Consider the following 14504-nt stretch of genomic DNA (forward strand, 5'->3'; position numbering starts at 1 on the left):
GGTATCGAGTTTCCAGCTGAACATTTTCTGCATTTTTCTCTCAGAGCCAGAATAATTGCAGCGTTCTGCCTGTTCTTAACAAAATCCCATCCATCAACGCTTGGCATCTTATTTGGCTGAAAAATATTGCCTTCCTGCACCTCATCAAAATCATCTGTGACTGATCCTCTGACACGTAAGAGACCAAAAAAAAACACAAAAGGTGAATCTAAAAGCACAAGGGAGTTGGGAGCTTTTGTCCTTTAAACCTTCAAATGTGGAATTATTCCCCTGATTGTTTAAGGACAGTTAGTTGGGAATAGTACTTTCTTGGCACTTAGTTAGGACTGTTGTTTGTAAAGGAGTCTGGCATTCTTGTGCAGAGTTTCTGATGACAGTCAATGTCTTAGAATTATATATTTATTTGTATACATTCTTAGCAGTTTTCTGCAAAATACCTCCGAAATTCACTTTTTCTCAGAGAAAATTAGATAAGAGGATTTGGCCATGACACCCGAGTTAACGCCCCTACAGTAGTTCTTAGGAACAGTGCCAGTGACTTGGAAATGGCTTAATGGTTAGAAAGTCTGGTTCAGAGGGAAGACTGCCACCTACTGGTCCACTAAGTCCATGTCCAACAGCAACCTGATTTTCTTCAGACGTCTCCCATCTCCATCTAGTATGCTGTGCCAGTATGTAGCATGTTGTACTAGTCAGTTAGACTACGGTGATGGTGTTCTGTGTTTGTGACTGATCATTAGCAGTGGAATTTTGAAACCATGCCCCCTTTTTCTAACGATTTCATCCAGATTAGGGTTGTGGGGAAGCGACAGCCTATCCGGCCAAGCAACGGGACAAAGCTGGATACACCCTGGACGAGACTCCAGTCCATCGCGGGGCAGACACACACAGACGCACTCACACCATGTTGTGATCGTTGTGTGCAACTGCTCTGGACACTCGGCTATTACACTTCAAAGGAAGAATTCGGAATATAGCTGATCAATTGCTCGTTACTGTATATGTATTTCATTACATTCTACATAGTAAAAACAGGGGCATGGCCTGGATTGTAACTGGAGTCTCAGTTACTCGGATGTTGAGAAAGTTCACATATCAAATGACTGATCGTTACGAACTTCAAATGCTAAGAAAGGGCGGATATATTATTAAACGGGTATTTCCACTTACCTGTAGCAAAGCTAAACTAAGATTTTTTTTGTGCCACGTGTTATTTCAGTAACTTCAGCTCTTCGGTTACAAAATCCTAATTGTTTTTACTTGTTTTATCTAAATGCACTGCAATATGCAGAAAGCTCTACGAAAAGTTTAGAAAAAATAGGACACCTTCATCCCTTTCCTCCCTGGAATCGATTTTTAAAATAGACCTACTAAATTAATACGATATATCCCTATAGATGAGAAGGGTTATAACCTGTTTTTTTTTTAATAGCCTGCGGATAAAGCAGATATTTTTGCTTTTCATAATCTGCTCTCTGACCACCCCATCTCCGTCTGTCCTCTCTCCTTGGAAGAAACCGTGTACTGACATTAATTTCATCTCCTTAGCCAGGCAGCAAAATTATACGTCATTTTCGAGGAGACTGCATGGAAGTCGCTGCAAGTTATGGTAACCTCCTCTTACAAAACGCCATACCTGGGGAAGCTCTTAAGCTAACAATGTGAGAGAGGCACCATTCCTCAGAACTCCTCGGTCTTAGGTTTCCTTTCAGAACTGGAGTGAATGCTGTGTGGAGCTTGTCTGCTCCCACCTAGTACGTGTTGTTTTATTTCCGGCTGATCTCCGATGCTTGCAGGTTAGATTTGATTGGCTGCTCTACGCTAAGTCCCCGGGTATATTCCCAGTTGTGTGAGGCTGTGCGTTGAAGAATTGAAGGAATAGACGTTCTCAAGCCAAGCAGCAAATAACCGACTTTCCCTGAACAAGTTGCGCCCCTGATATTATATAGAACTGATGGTTAGCGCAACCAAAATCAAACTTGAAGCTCGGCTTTGGTTTCTAAAGTCCTGAAGTCCTGGCGAGCCAGCAAGACGTATCAGGACACGTGGTGGTAGCAGCGGTAATATACTGAGCAGATATACAGAGCAGATATACTGTAATATCTGCAGATTTTAGTTTAGAAATTGTGATTACTCCATCCGTTCAGGGTGACCTTTGCAAGCGCTAGCCACTACATCACCAAGACGATTCGGTTTCAGAAAAGGTATAGATAAATTTAACCTCCTAGACCTGTCTTTGAGCCTGGGAATTTTAAAAACATATATCTCCCTTGTAAGAATAACTTTGGCTTGTTTTCGCGAAATGCAAACTGCTTTACTTTTCTATACTACTGCTCCGTTGTCAGTTCCGGAAGTAAACCCCTCTCTCGCAACAAATCCGCTTTTAATTTTACTTTCCAGAATCAGTGAAATTTTTCTTGAAAGTCCTGATGACTGAGCTTTTGGAATTTCACAGTTTCGTGCCTCTCCTGACTTGCTGGTCATCGGGCGTCTCTAAATTGTTTTCTTGTTTGCTCAGTGATGAGTTGGTGTCCCACCCGGACTGTGGTTCTGCCTTGTTCCCTGTGCTTTCAGGATAGTCTCCAGTCTGTCCTGGCTCTTGCTACAAATAAATGACAGTCTCATAATGCATGAAAATTTCCAATTATCAATAATACTTTAATTCAAATAAGAAATATGGATTTTATCATAAACAATGTAACCTCTACATACACATTGTATAGTACGTTTTGTTTTTTTTTTCTGGATGAATACAATACAGAATAATGCTGAAATCACCCCTCTAGGGATGTCCAGCAAATAATACATTTGTAGTCCCAGTACTTCCAGTGTGCATCTGCAAACTCTGAGCGCCACACATGTAAAATGAGACACTGTCGTTTTAATGTGGAAGGGTTTATCTTTGTGCCGAGGGGAAAAAATAAAGAAAAAAATGCAAGTCACTGATCCAGTCATAGTTGTTTAGGTTTCATTACAGGGGAGGAGAAGGAGGAGAGGAATGGAAAACGTGATGGGAGGTCCATGAGGGTATGAATCCAATGTCAAAATGGATTTTCTAAATTGGATTTATATAGACTCAAGGAGGCTGGCGGAGGGAGAGGGAGCGATCTGCCCAGCAGACATGAGGACGGCAGACAGACTAACAGGTCGCCAATAAATGAGTAGCTGTCATCCATTTTAATGTAGTATTAATTGTACTGATGATTAGGCCCCTGTTCTTCACTTTCTGTCTTTTGGGATGACTTGGAGAAGGCTTCATTCAAACAAAGGCAGAGGCAGGCGGGGCAGTGGCCATCGGACTGGTCGGTCCTCCCTGCCACCCATCCTGGAGGGGACTGTGTCCTTGCTGTCCACTCAAGTGTCTAGACTCTGATGTGGGATTGATCGGTCTTCAAGCACAGGGGAGGAATTCTGTTCACAACTGTCTCTGCATATTCACAGTGCAGAACTCAAGGTTTTACTGAGGTTCAATACATAGCACTCACAAAGGTCAATTTATGTCCCCTCTGTTCGGCTCATTCCTGTTTGGAAAGCTGGATCTTAGGGCTGAAGACTAGAGGTTCAAATCCAGGCTGTGCCTCAAGCCAGCTGATATGTGGATATGTGGTGAGCGTACTGGAGCACTTTGGCTGCCGTCATATCATCCAGGTGGGGGCTACACACCAGTGGTTTTAGGGAGTCATTACCTGTAAAGAAAAGCAAAAGGAATTGTTATTCTCTCTTTTCAATTCAGAATCAGTTATTTTCATTATACCTACCCAATTTGTTCTCGCCAGTTGCATGATCTTGGCTCACAGTTCTGAACCCGCACACGTGCACACTGGGGAGAAAGCAGAAGTGTAGGCAGTTCGGCCACTTGTCGTTTAACACGTCACAGATAACACATCTCCGTACTGGAGGTTCAGCACTGACCTGGGAGAGAGTGGCATGCCTGCGAAAGCTCAGGCACCTGCAGGGGGCGCTGCGTCACTGAGAACTAAGAGGCTATTCCTAGCCTGCCCTCAGTATTGCTCAACTAATTGTGCATTGCCACTTGGGGTATTCCAGTCACGGTCGGCTAGTGACTTAGCTCAGGCTCGTACCCGCAATCAAAGAGCCCAACCTGACTTTTCTGATTTCAGTTGCATCCTAACTGCCTGCTAGTGTGGTAGCTACTGTCTCTTGTGTCTTTGTTCTGTCTTCTGCCATGGTGCTTTGAAACATGTTCACCAAAGTCACAGATTTGCTGGGTATCACAACAGGTTATTGTGGAGGATGATGATGATAATACTAATAATACTCCTACTAATAATGTTTCATGGGATGCCTTTCCAAACCCTAGGATGCTACACATAGTGATAAAGAAAAAAGTACAATTAACAGTAAAAGTAAAAGAGAGCATATAGCTTTATACAAATAGAATTTAGGGCAATCAGACACAGGCCCAGCTTTGGATCTGTAATATTTGAGGAAGGACAATCCATAACAACTGAGCAGCAACAGAAAAGGCCAAACGTCCAGTATTTAGTTGACAGGGCAACCAAAAAATCCATCAAGGATAGTGACCACTTTTGATTCTTTGGATTGTGTGACACTGCAAGGAGATCTCTGTAGAGACGCTCGTTTATTTTGTTTTATGAATCGCCCTCTGTGAACTGCCTTGTCCTTCAGACATGTGATTCCAAAATACGAGAGCATCACACTCATGCTCATGTCCTTCCTTGTCCTTCTTTGATTGAAAGTATAATTAAAGGGTGAAGTCTGAAGCAGTGTTCTAGGAACGGAATCTTATGCAAGACACAGGCACTTGGACATGACAGGCCAGCTGACTGTGACTGTGCTGACCGTGTGAATATAGAGGAACTACCAAAGGCGGCAGGGGAGCTGAATTGAATAGAACTGGGCCTAGGGGCTGCCAAAGGTTGCAGAGTTCATGCATTGCAGATGATGTTAACAAAGAGCATTGCCTTTACAACAAGACGAGAGCCAGATAAAGTCTTCCTCAGGGGCTTTGTACTATCTTCTGCAAGATTGATATTTTTATTATTTTTCTTCTCTGTGCCGGACAGGACACTGACGCAATGTGCTATTTGGAAAAACCTGTAATTACCAATATAAATCTCCAAGAGGCCTCATTTTAAAAGCTTTGCAACCGGCACTGAGTATTTTATATCAGTCTTATTCCAATATATAGAAGACACCTAAAGTTTGTTTTCGTGTACGGCAAAGGACAGCAGAGGAAAATTGCATGCATTAAATCTAGTCACGTACGGTATCAATGAAGGAAGATGGTGACAAGCTCGAAACTGTGCTCAGATTGCATGAGTGAAACAATTAAAAGTACACGGCATGCACTGTCCGTCACCCATATTTGCCAGATTACTCGTTGTTCGATATGAAAGATGCATGCTTTGTTGCTATAAGGCTGTTTCATATGTTAATTCATTATGATCACAGGCTGTCTTTTGAGCTGCAGAGCAAGCTGGAAAAATGAACATTGAGGTTAAAATGATGGTTGGGTACTGTATGTGCAGGTATAGTTAGAATAGAATCCTGAGGTGGGTCCTGCACAATGAGATGTGAGGTAAAGATACGAGTTGTTTTGTTATATAATTTTTCTGCCAACTTGTATAAGGAATTAAAAAGGTTTAGCAGGGGGAAGATGTGAAGTCATAAAATAAATGCAAATGGGGAAGGGATTTCAAGAAGCAGCTTATTGTCAGAGTACAGGCATCTACGGCTCAAGATCTATTGATTCCAGATCCAGTTCCACTCCAGGCTGTACCAGCACTTCATTGTGTTTAGCCACTAGTGTTTGAAAATTAACCTGTGCACTGTCAGACTAACTTTGAGGTGGAGTGATCAGATTTCTGAAGCTAAGCAAGGCTTAGAACTATAATTTCCAATCCAGACCCCTATGGAGATATCCTGATTCTTAAATTGAGGTTCAGGTTTTTAAAAAGGTTCAAATCATTAAAGACTCTAGAGGTGTGAACCCTAGTGTTAAAACCTAAATTCTAGTCTAGACTTGTTACAACCTGGCCTTCTTAAAGTTCAGTTGGTGAAGCTATTTCTTGTCTGGATAGTGGGGCTGATAGCATATAATGATTACTGCACGCCACCCAGGTGGAAGTTTCAATCCAGAAGTGGATGAAGTGGGTCCTGTCTTGTATGTGAAGCTCTGTGGGATGAAAAGATCTAGAGTATATGGTTGCAAAAAATTCTCCATCCATCTACAGTATATACAAACTGCTTTTTCCAATTCAGATTGGCAGGGAGGCCAGAGGACACAAGGCAGGGCCCATCTCTCCTGGAATGCCAGTCCTTCACAGGGCACACAGAGGGCCAGTCTTTCCTGAAGCCAGTCGGCCTACCAGTATGTATTTTGACTGAGGGAGGAAACTGGAGCACCATGAGCATGAGTAAAACACACAAACCTCATGCAGCAAGCATTTATCAGTAGTAGTAGTAGTAGTAGTAGTAGTAGTAAATAATAATAATAATAATAATAATAATCCTCACACTTACTTTACTGGACACCCCACTCAAAGTGCTGTACAGGTGATGGGGACTCCTCTCCACCAACACTAATGTGGACCTGCATAGTGTGCTGGTGTTTAATTTGACTGTCTGTGCACAAGATGAGTGCGTTGATTTTAGCAGGAATCGTGCAGAACCCTCAAAGCGGCCTTGCAAAAGTGTTTCTGCTTATGTCCTAATTTGAAAAATGGTAATGTCTGTTGTCCATGTGTCTTATCTCATCTCTGTTTTCTCCTCAGTTTAGAAGTGTAGTAGTAAAATAGATTAAAATACGTAATATAGTGTATATACAGTATATTTTGTATTAGTAAAAAAATTGTTCTGAATTAACAAACAATACCTGCAAAATCTAAACATATAAAATACCGGAGTTATCGCTGTGTGGTTGTCAGGATACCGCAGTGTTTCTTTTTTTTTATTTCAGTGAATCTTGTTTCAGGGTCTCTGTTGACCATAGTTTTTGCCACTGTCATGTGATGGCATATTGACAGCTACAAGTTGCATTCCTAGCTAACAGTGGATCTTTAAAATGGTCACAATCCATCTGGCTACGTTTGCTGTGTGTATAAGTATCTAGGTTTGAATTCCTATTTCACCCGGTAACTTACTGAATTGAGTAGTGTCATGAGCACGCTGTAATTCTTAGAGATGAGGCAGACTCATGTAAAAGGGGATTGGTAGTGTTCCAGTATCTGAAAAAATCCGGTCTGTTCGTACACCACACCTCTGTGTTTCTCCCCCTCTCACCGAGCCTGGTTTTAGGCTACCAGATTCCAGTGCTCGCCGGGCTGTCTCTAAAATCTTGCAGCCTCTCTGCAGTGTGACAGAGTAGCACAGCTTGCAGCTCTCTCTGCAGTGGCAGCCTGTTTCTCTGCCTTCGGGGCCTCTCTCTCCTCCCTCCCTCTCCTTCTCTCTCCCTCGCCTTCTCTCGGAGCGAGCGGAGTCTGCAGCAGGCAGCGGCGCGAGTCCACACTGGGCACGCACGAGCTCCGTGCACGAAGGAAAAGATTCCCGTTTCCAGTCAGCTTTGGGGTGAGGTGGAGAGGCGAGGGGGCGGGAGGGGGGTGGGGGGGGGGGGTTCGGGGGGGTCTGAGGAAGAGCACTGCAAGCGATCCCTTCTGAACGGCAGTGCCATTTTTCCGGCAGATGTGTGTGCCCGCGTTTTTGGTTGTCATTGGGCGAAAGTGGACAAGAGGCTGTGTGTGCTGCTTCTCCTACCTGTGAGGTGCTGGCTGCAAGCCTCCTGGAGTCTGTGCACAAGAGCCGCCCTCTGCCTCAGCCCCCTGGCTGCGTGCAGCTGCGTCTCCTGACAGTCTCTGGTGAGCGGAGGGTCTCTCGGAGGACGAAGGCTGGCTGCAGCAGTAAGTTTATCTTTAAGACTCTCTGTGCTTGTGCGGTCAAGGGAGCTAGGCAGCTGAGCCATCCTGCAAGCTCGAACATTGCTAGGGGAGAAAAAAAAAAAGTGCTCTGCTGCAGTGCCTCATTTAAACTGTTCTGCACCGTAGCTTTTCAATTTCAAGCCGGGGCTCTGCTGGCGGAGACTAGATGCGGTGCCGCATTCAGAATCCCTCTGGAGGGATGCAAGGGCGACCACTCTCCTGTTCTCTGGGAGGCTGTGAGGGACACACTGGTTAGGTTAGCAGCACTTGGGCGCAATGCTTCACAGCCGCATGGCACTTGTGCCGCCTGGGAAGGTGCCGCTTGCACGAATCGATGCAAAGCAAGTGGTACAACCGATTGTCCGGCGATGGACTGTAGCTGTGTGGCCGGTCACTCTGTCGGAGGAGGCAAACTTGTGGAGCGCTCCTCGCTCGACAGCTCTGCTGCTCGTTTTCTGCTCATTGCAACGCAAGCCGGTGCAGACAGTACAGATGGTAGTTGCTCTTGTCACCCAGGCTGCATGTGAGCTAGCTGAATGGAGGCGGTTGCTCTGTGTTGCCATGTGAGCGGGTAGCCATGTGGAAAACTACTGCATGGAATGGATTACTCACCACCAACTACATTCCCATGATCTGACATCTCGTACCTGTTTGGGTTTGCTTTGCTAGGCTGATGCTTCATGCTGTGCTGCTCTTCCTTATAGTTCACACGCTGCAATCTGCATCTGTTAAGTCATCCAAATAAAGGCAGAGAAGGCTGTATTGTAATAGAAACAGGAAGGCCATGTCTACCAGCTCATGAACAATGTCAGCATCTTTAATTGTCACAGCTACAGAGAGCTTCCTAAATTTGCATTGGACCTGGTCCTTATAGGTAAAATTGAAGATTTATTGCAGCTGTCTAAGTAAATTCCATAGTCAAAAAACATTTGGCTTTCCTTCCTCTTAACATGCTCCTGCACTGAAATTTGTTCAAGCATGTGTTACCTTACTCCATTGGGCTATGTGATTCATGAAGGAATAGTAAATATCATCTGCACTGTGCTTGCATTTAATGTTGTGTTCTTGGGAGTGGTGCATGCCAATTTCTGTGGCCCTGACATTTTCATTTTCAATAAAACGGTAACTGCCTGTTTAGTCAAAGCTAGCAACAGATGAGGCTCTTCAGGACTGGTGTTTGGGACATGTGGAAATGAAATTCTTGAAACCCCTGAGCAACCTTATTTAGAATGTTTCTGTCCAGTTCTGGTCACTTTATTGTTGAAGGGGTTTGTGTTCCTAAAAAGAGCATGAAGAGGGACATCCATAGCTATCCCAGGAGTGAAAGACATGTCATTCTCAGTTAGGAGAAACCAAGCAGGTCTTTTCTTAGCCTTGAGAGCCACGTAGATATGATCAATTTTAATTGTTTAACTTTTCTTTCAAGACCGAGGTACAAAATCAAAAGAAGTCCAGACCAACTACAAAGAGGCACCTCTTTAATCTCAAGATCAAACTGGGGATGGAGTTCAAGATGTTCCTGAGTGGCTTGCTGGATTATGATTGATTGTGATTAACTGGAAGAATATGATTTGATAACTAAGAAATCAAGTACTGTAACTGGAAAATGCTGATGATTAATAGTATGCTTGTTTCAAACATTGGGAAACCATGTTAAATTGGGACACATAATACACTTGCTATAATAAGTTGTACTTTAGAGTGCAGAAGGACTGGCAAAGAGAGCATTGTCTTGCACTTGAGAAGAAGAGACTGTGCATCACTACATAATAGTTAAGGGTATTCTTGCCTACTCCCATGAGTGTGTGTTAAATGAGTAAATTCTTAGTGGAAGTTTTAGTTTCAAAAGTCTGTTCAAAAATGTTCTGAATGGGGCACTAGGGGCACACTTGGGTATTTCAGTATCCTGTTCAAGGTCCAGAGGCCTGGGGTTGTTGTATCCCTTAAGTCTCGGCTGATATAATCGTGGTTGCCTCAGCTATATCCCTTGTAGGACTAGAACAAATTATAAATCACTCTCCTGTTTCAGCACAAAGCAGCAAATCTTCTACTGTCTTCAAATGAAGAAGACTTAAGACAGAAAAATAGTTATAAACCTCAACAATGGGTTAAAAGATTATGCAGGACACAATGGCGAGGGGGTGTGCAGGTCAGGACAGAGAGTGTTATGCAGAGTTGCGAGAGGAAGCTCACATACTGGCTGTTGGCACTTTGCCTGACTGCAGTCAGTACTGTTGTCTGACCCTGGAGCAATAATTCACATTCACTCTAAGAAGGAGCAAAAAGAACAATAGGAATTGGTAAAGCAGTGTGTCTCATATTGGGAAAACCTCTATTGCTTTCGTCATGGTAATTTGTAAAGACTCTACCTGAGCATAACATAGGACGTGACTGTCAAGTGTGTAGGAAATACTAGATACAACCAGTTTAATTTATCAAATGTTTAATATTGGCCTTGTGGTCTGCTTTGGTATAGGTGATGTAGATGTACTGCAATGACTATAATTAGGTGAGTCAGACTGGTGATTACATCTGGAGTTGCACAGTATCTCTGTGATACTTCCTTCATATTTGTTAATCCGACATTGAGTCAATCTGTATTCCATCCTCTGCTCTGGGTGACCATGGTTGTAGACTGGCAGATTTTGAATTTATCCTTTGTGCATCAAGTATCAACATCAGGCACAGTTTTGCATGGATGCGTTTAGGATTCATGGGCTTTGCAGCAGATTGGAGCCAGGAAGAGTCTGCATCAGAACTTTCACAACGTGGATGTGTGTTGACCTTCTTGTGAACTCCGTTTGGTTTTCCAGACTTCATCAAAATTGTGCAAGAAATGAAATGTCATCCATGCACAACTATAAATATGAACTTTAAGCAGTCGTTTTCCTTGATGTGATAAATGTCCCATAGGGGTTTGTGGAGTTGTGGTGAAGGAATGAGGGATGAATACACATTGGCACTGGCTGCCGGAGGGTTGGGGTAACAGTGTGTGCTCCAGAGTGAGCATTTAGAGATCAACACGTTGGGTGTGGCAAATTCTGGTCGGTACTGGTACACAGAACATGATAATAAGAGTCTACCCTGGTCCTCATCTTGCCAGCTGCCTTCTTTCTGGAAGGTCATGGGAGGTCCATGTCACAGAAGATGACTTTTAATGGTGCACTTGGCTCTTATCAAAGGTGGAAAGTAGTGGTTATGGGTTTGGGGGGTTTAGTGTGTCTGTTGTGGACTTGATTGCTGTTAAGCATGATTGCATGGTGGTTGACCATGTAGGCACACCTGGGCAACTCCATGTTGTTCTTGTAGGCCTTGAAAAGTGTCGGCCTGATTTGTCTGGCAAGTGGCTCTCCAGTCAGTCAGTGCTGTGCTGTTAATACTGTGGCTGGTCCATTTTGTTCAGCATTTGAATTCGCTTTTCTTAGCTACCTCATTGTGTAACAAAGATATAAACGTCATTATATCTCTTGCTTGCAGTGTCGCTCCTGCCAGAATGGTAAATCAGCTCAAACAAATATAAATTAACCCCCAGGCATGGATAGTACATTTTCGTGGGATGGCAACTTTTGATTCAGCAAAGCTCTGAAAAGAAAGTTATCAACACAAAGGATTTAATTTTTCTTTCTTCTTTGTTTGGGTTTTTGAGCCTTTTTCTAGGAGGTTCTTTCCAAAATTGTGCATAGTGGAGATCAGTAGAATGTCAGTTCACTCACCACTTGGTCAAACAGTGGCTCCAACTTACTCACAAATTCACGTGGGTTCCATTCCTATATCGTTTGGTTCTTGTGAGACATTAAAAGCAGACATGTTCTGATTAGGATTGTTTTTTGATATTTGTGTCGAAAGAATAGATAAGCACAGTTCTTTATGTTAGAAAGCGGAAGTCAAGAAGTCGACTCCTGGATGTGTGTGGATGTCCATATTAACAGGCCTTTCTCAACCTCAAGTTCCCAGTGTGTCTGTATAGAAGGGCCAGCCTTTATGTTTCTGGTGGATTGTGGCCGTGTGAATAACAGCCATTGCAGATATCATCATTCCACACAGACGTGGTGTGGAGTGTGTATTTAGTCAAATATTGGTTTACAGGATTTCTTGAGGAAAAACCTTTCAGTGAAAGTAACCTCATTTTATTCTCCAGAATACTGAGAGAGTTGTAGTGATGTACATTTTAAAGCTGCTGTTAACCTTTAGTTCTTGTGTAACAGCCCATGAAGAGTGTGTTTGAATGTATAAGAGAAGGAGGGGCTTCTTGAGGAAACGAGAGGAAACTTGTGTCCTGGAGAAGCATGCTGTGCTGCTTATTGAGACAGAAAATGAGTGAAATCTAATGATCAATATTGTTGAGCTATTGGTCCCTTCCATTTTTTTCTCTCTCGTTAGTTCTGTGTGCCACCTCTCGGTTAGTGGCCAACAGCATGTGTCTTCCCGATTCACGACAGAGATAAGGCAGGGTGTTTCAGCAGGCAAGGAAATGAGTTGTCCCTCTTCTGTTCCGGCAGCTGCAGTCTTTATTAATACCATTATGGGCTTCACACTGTTAAAAGGAATATAAAAAAACGTGAATATTGCCAAACAAGAGGGGGGGCATCTGAGTCATTTTTGCTTATTTTTTATCTCATGCCATTTCCTGAACATAACCAGGGTGTAGTTAGGTTTGTTGCTCCATACTCCAACAACTCTTTGTGTAAAGAACTGTCTTTTTGTCTGTTTTGAATGCACTTCCATGGTTTCCGGGCTGATGCTGAAAATAACTGGTGGGTCGACTCCATCAATGGCTTTGAGCACTGAGGATTTTCCATACCTGTATCAGGTCTCCTCAGTCTTCTCTGCTAAAGACTAAAAAGATGAAGTTCTTTTTGCCTGTCAGCATCAGGATAGGACAACCCCGGCTCAACGGAATTCAGAAAAACACACTTTTGCTGAGACACTTCAAAGACCGTGAGGTGTTATTTTGCTGTCAGGGGAAGAACACAATTCAGTTAAATCAGTTCTTGTGAATTAAGAGATGACGTAAGTGTTCGTTAGTGGGAAACACTTTGAAAGGGTGAAAGTGAAAGCAGTCAGGCTTAATGGTTGCATTATTTATTATAGGCTGTTGAGTAAATTGAAGAGAGAATAAATGCGACGTGTACTGGTGTGTCATGATCAAACACAAAAAACGGCACAAAAGATGAGGAATAGGACATTTCACTGTAAAACACTAGAAATGACCATCATCAGCCCCTTCAGTATATCTGATTATTTGTATGCTTTAACAAATTTGTTTGCTCTCTAGTCAGTAACTTAAACAAATGATTTTGTGCAGTTCGTGTTTAAATAAATTTAAACACATTTTAGTTTAAGTGCTATATGTGTACAACAGCCCCCTGTATTTTGGGTTGACTGGTGTGGTGCAGGTGAGGATCCCATTTAAAGAGCCTCATTCAAAGAATCAAAGTTCATTTTTTCCCCAGCTGAAAGAACAGAGAATGCCTACACCCTGACTGATTCAGCCTGTCGTGTGCAGATTTGTATATGAAACGTCACTGGGGTTAATCGAAAAATCCATTGGAATCGGAAGATTGCTGAATCACCTGCCATCACATTAGAGGGACCCGCGGCTTAAAAGATGTCTTGCCAATATCTCTTTCCTTGTTGGCAGTTCTCTGTGATTTCTGTTGCTGTTTCTGTTTGTGTTTTTTTTTCTTAAACTATCCATGCCAACAGATTGCTGCAGTGGAAACCGCTTCCAGAACTAATTAAGCATCGCGCAAAGCTGTGAGGCCAATCAGAGGAGTGCCATGCTCCGGAGGGGTGTTTAACTCCCTCTGTCATTTCCTGTCTTTTTTTGTCAAAAGCTCCATCCGCTCTGTGGGCACATGGTAAAAAAAATAATTTATTGGTCTACATGTAGACCAAACAGTGTAACTGAATAGTGCAGTGATATAAGCTATACTTATAATGTTTTATTGTGATGGTTATTGGATAGTCTGTTTAGGATCATAACATTAGGTTTGCTTTAAAAGCTAAATAAAATTCCCAAGATCTTCCATATTTAGCTCATTGACTTGATACGTTGCTAAAGCCACAGAAATACTTTGTGTAAAGTCAGAGAAAAGCTGTTTACTGGTTGCTCTGCAGGTCAGCACACACATCTGACAGTTCTGTTACCTTCAGAAGAAAAATGTGGATGATGTTACAGAGCATACTGTAAGTGACAGGTGGCACAAATTTTTCTGAGCTCCGAGTCTGCTTTTGGCCTGGCCACACTGACTGACTTGAACGTGTATGTTTTAGTTCCAGAGTTCAAAGCTGTGTTAAAGCATGAACTAATGGACGTTGGGAGAGATGCTAACAGTCGAGTTCAGTCAGACTCAGCTGTCAGTTTTGTGATCACCCCTGACGTCATTTCCTCTCCTAAAACACTGTTAATACTGTATGTGATCCCCCTTCTCTCCCTCGCATATGTCATTTTGCTTAACACCTCCATCCTATCTCCCCCTCTGCGGCTGCCCCTGGGTCACTACTCACTCTGCAGGGGGGTCCCAGCCTCCTCGTCTGGCCGGGAGGTCAGCCCTCAGCTAATCGGGTTCAGCCACATTTTAACTAAAACGGTCCATAATCCTT

The 14504-nt window shown here is 43.1% G+C and overlaps 1 protein-coding gene across 2 annotated transcripts in view; it reads left to right on the plus strand.

Annotated features, from left to right (window-relative positions):
• kcnn1a (potassium intermediate/small conductance calcium-activated channel, subfamily N, member 1a) overlaps positions 1 to 14504 on the plus strand; it is a 70846-nt gene that overhangs the window by 12431 nt on the left and 43911 nt on the right. The gene's annotated exons all lie outside the window — the stretch shown is intronic.

Source organism: Lepisosteus oculatus, chromosome 29 (assembly GCF_040954835.1).
Source record: "Lepisosteus oculatus isolate fLepOcu1 chromosome 29, fLepOcu1.hap2, whole genome shotgun sequence".
Classification (NCBI taxonomy): Eukaryota; Metazoa; Chordata; class Actinopteri; order Semionotiformes; family Lepisosteidae; genus Lepisosteus; species Lepisosteus oculatus.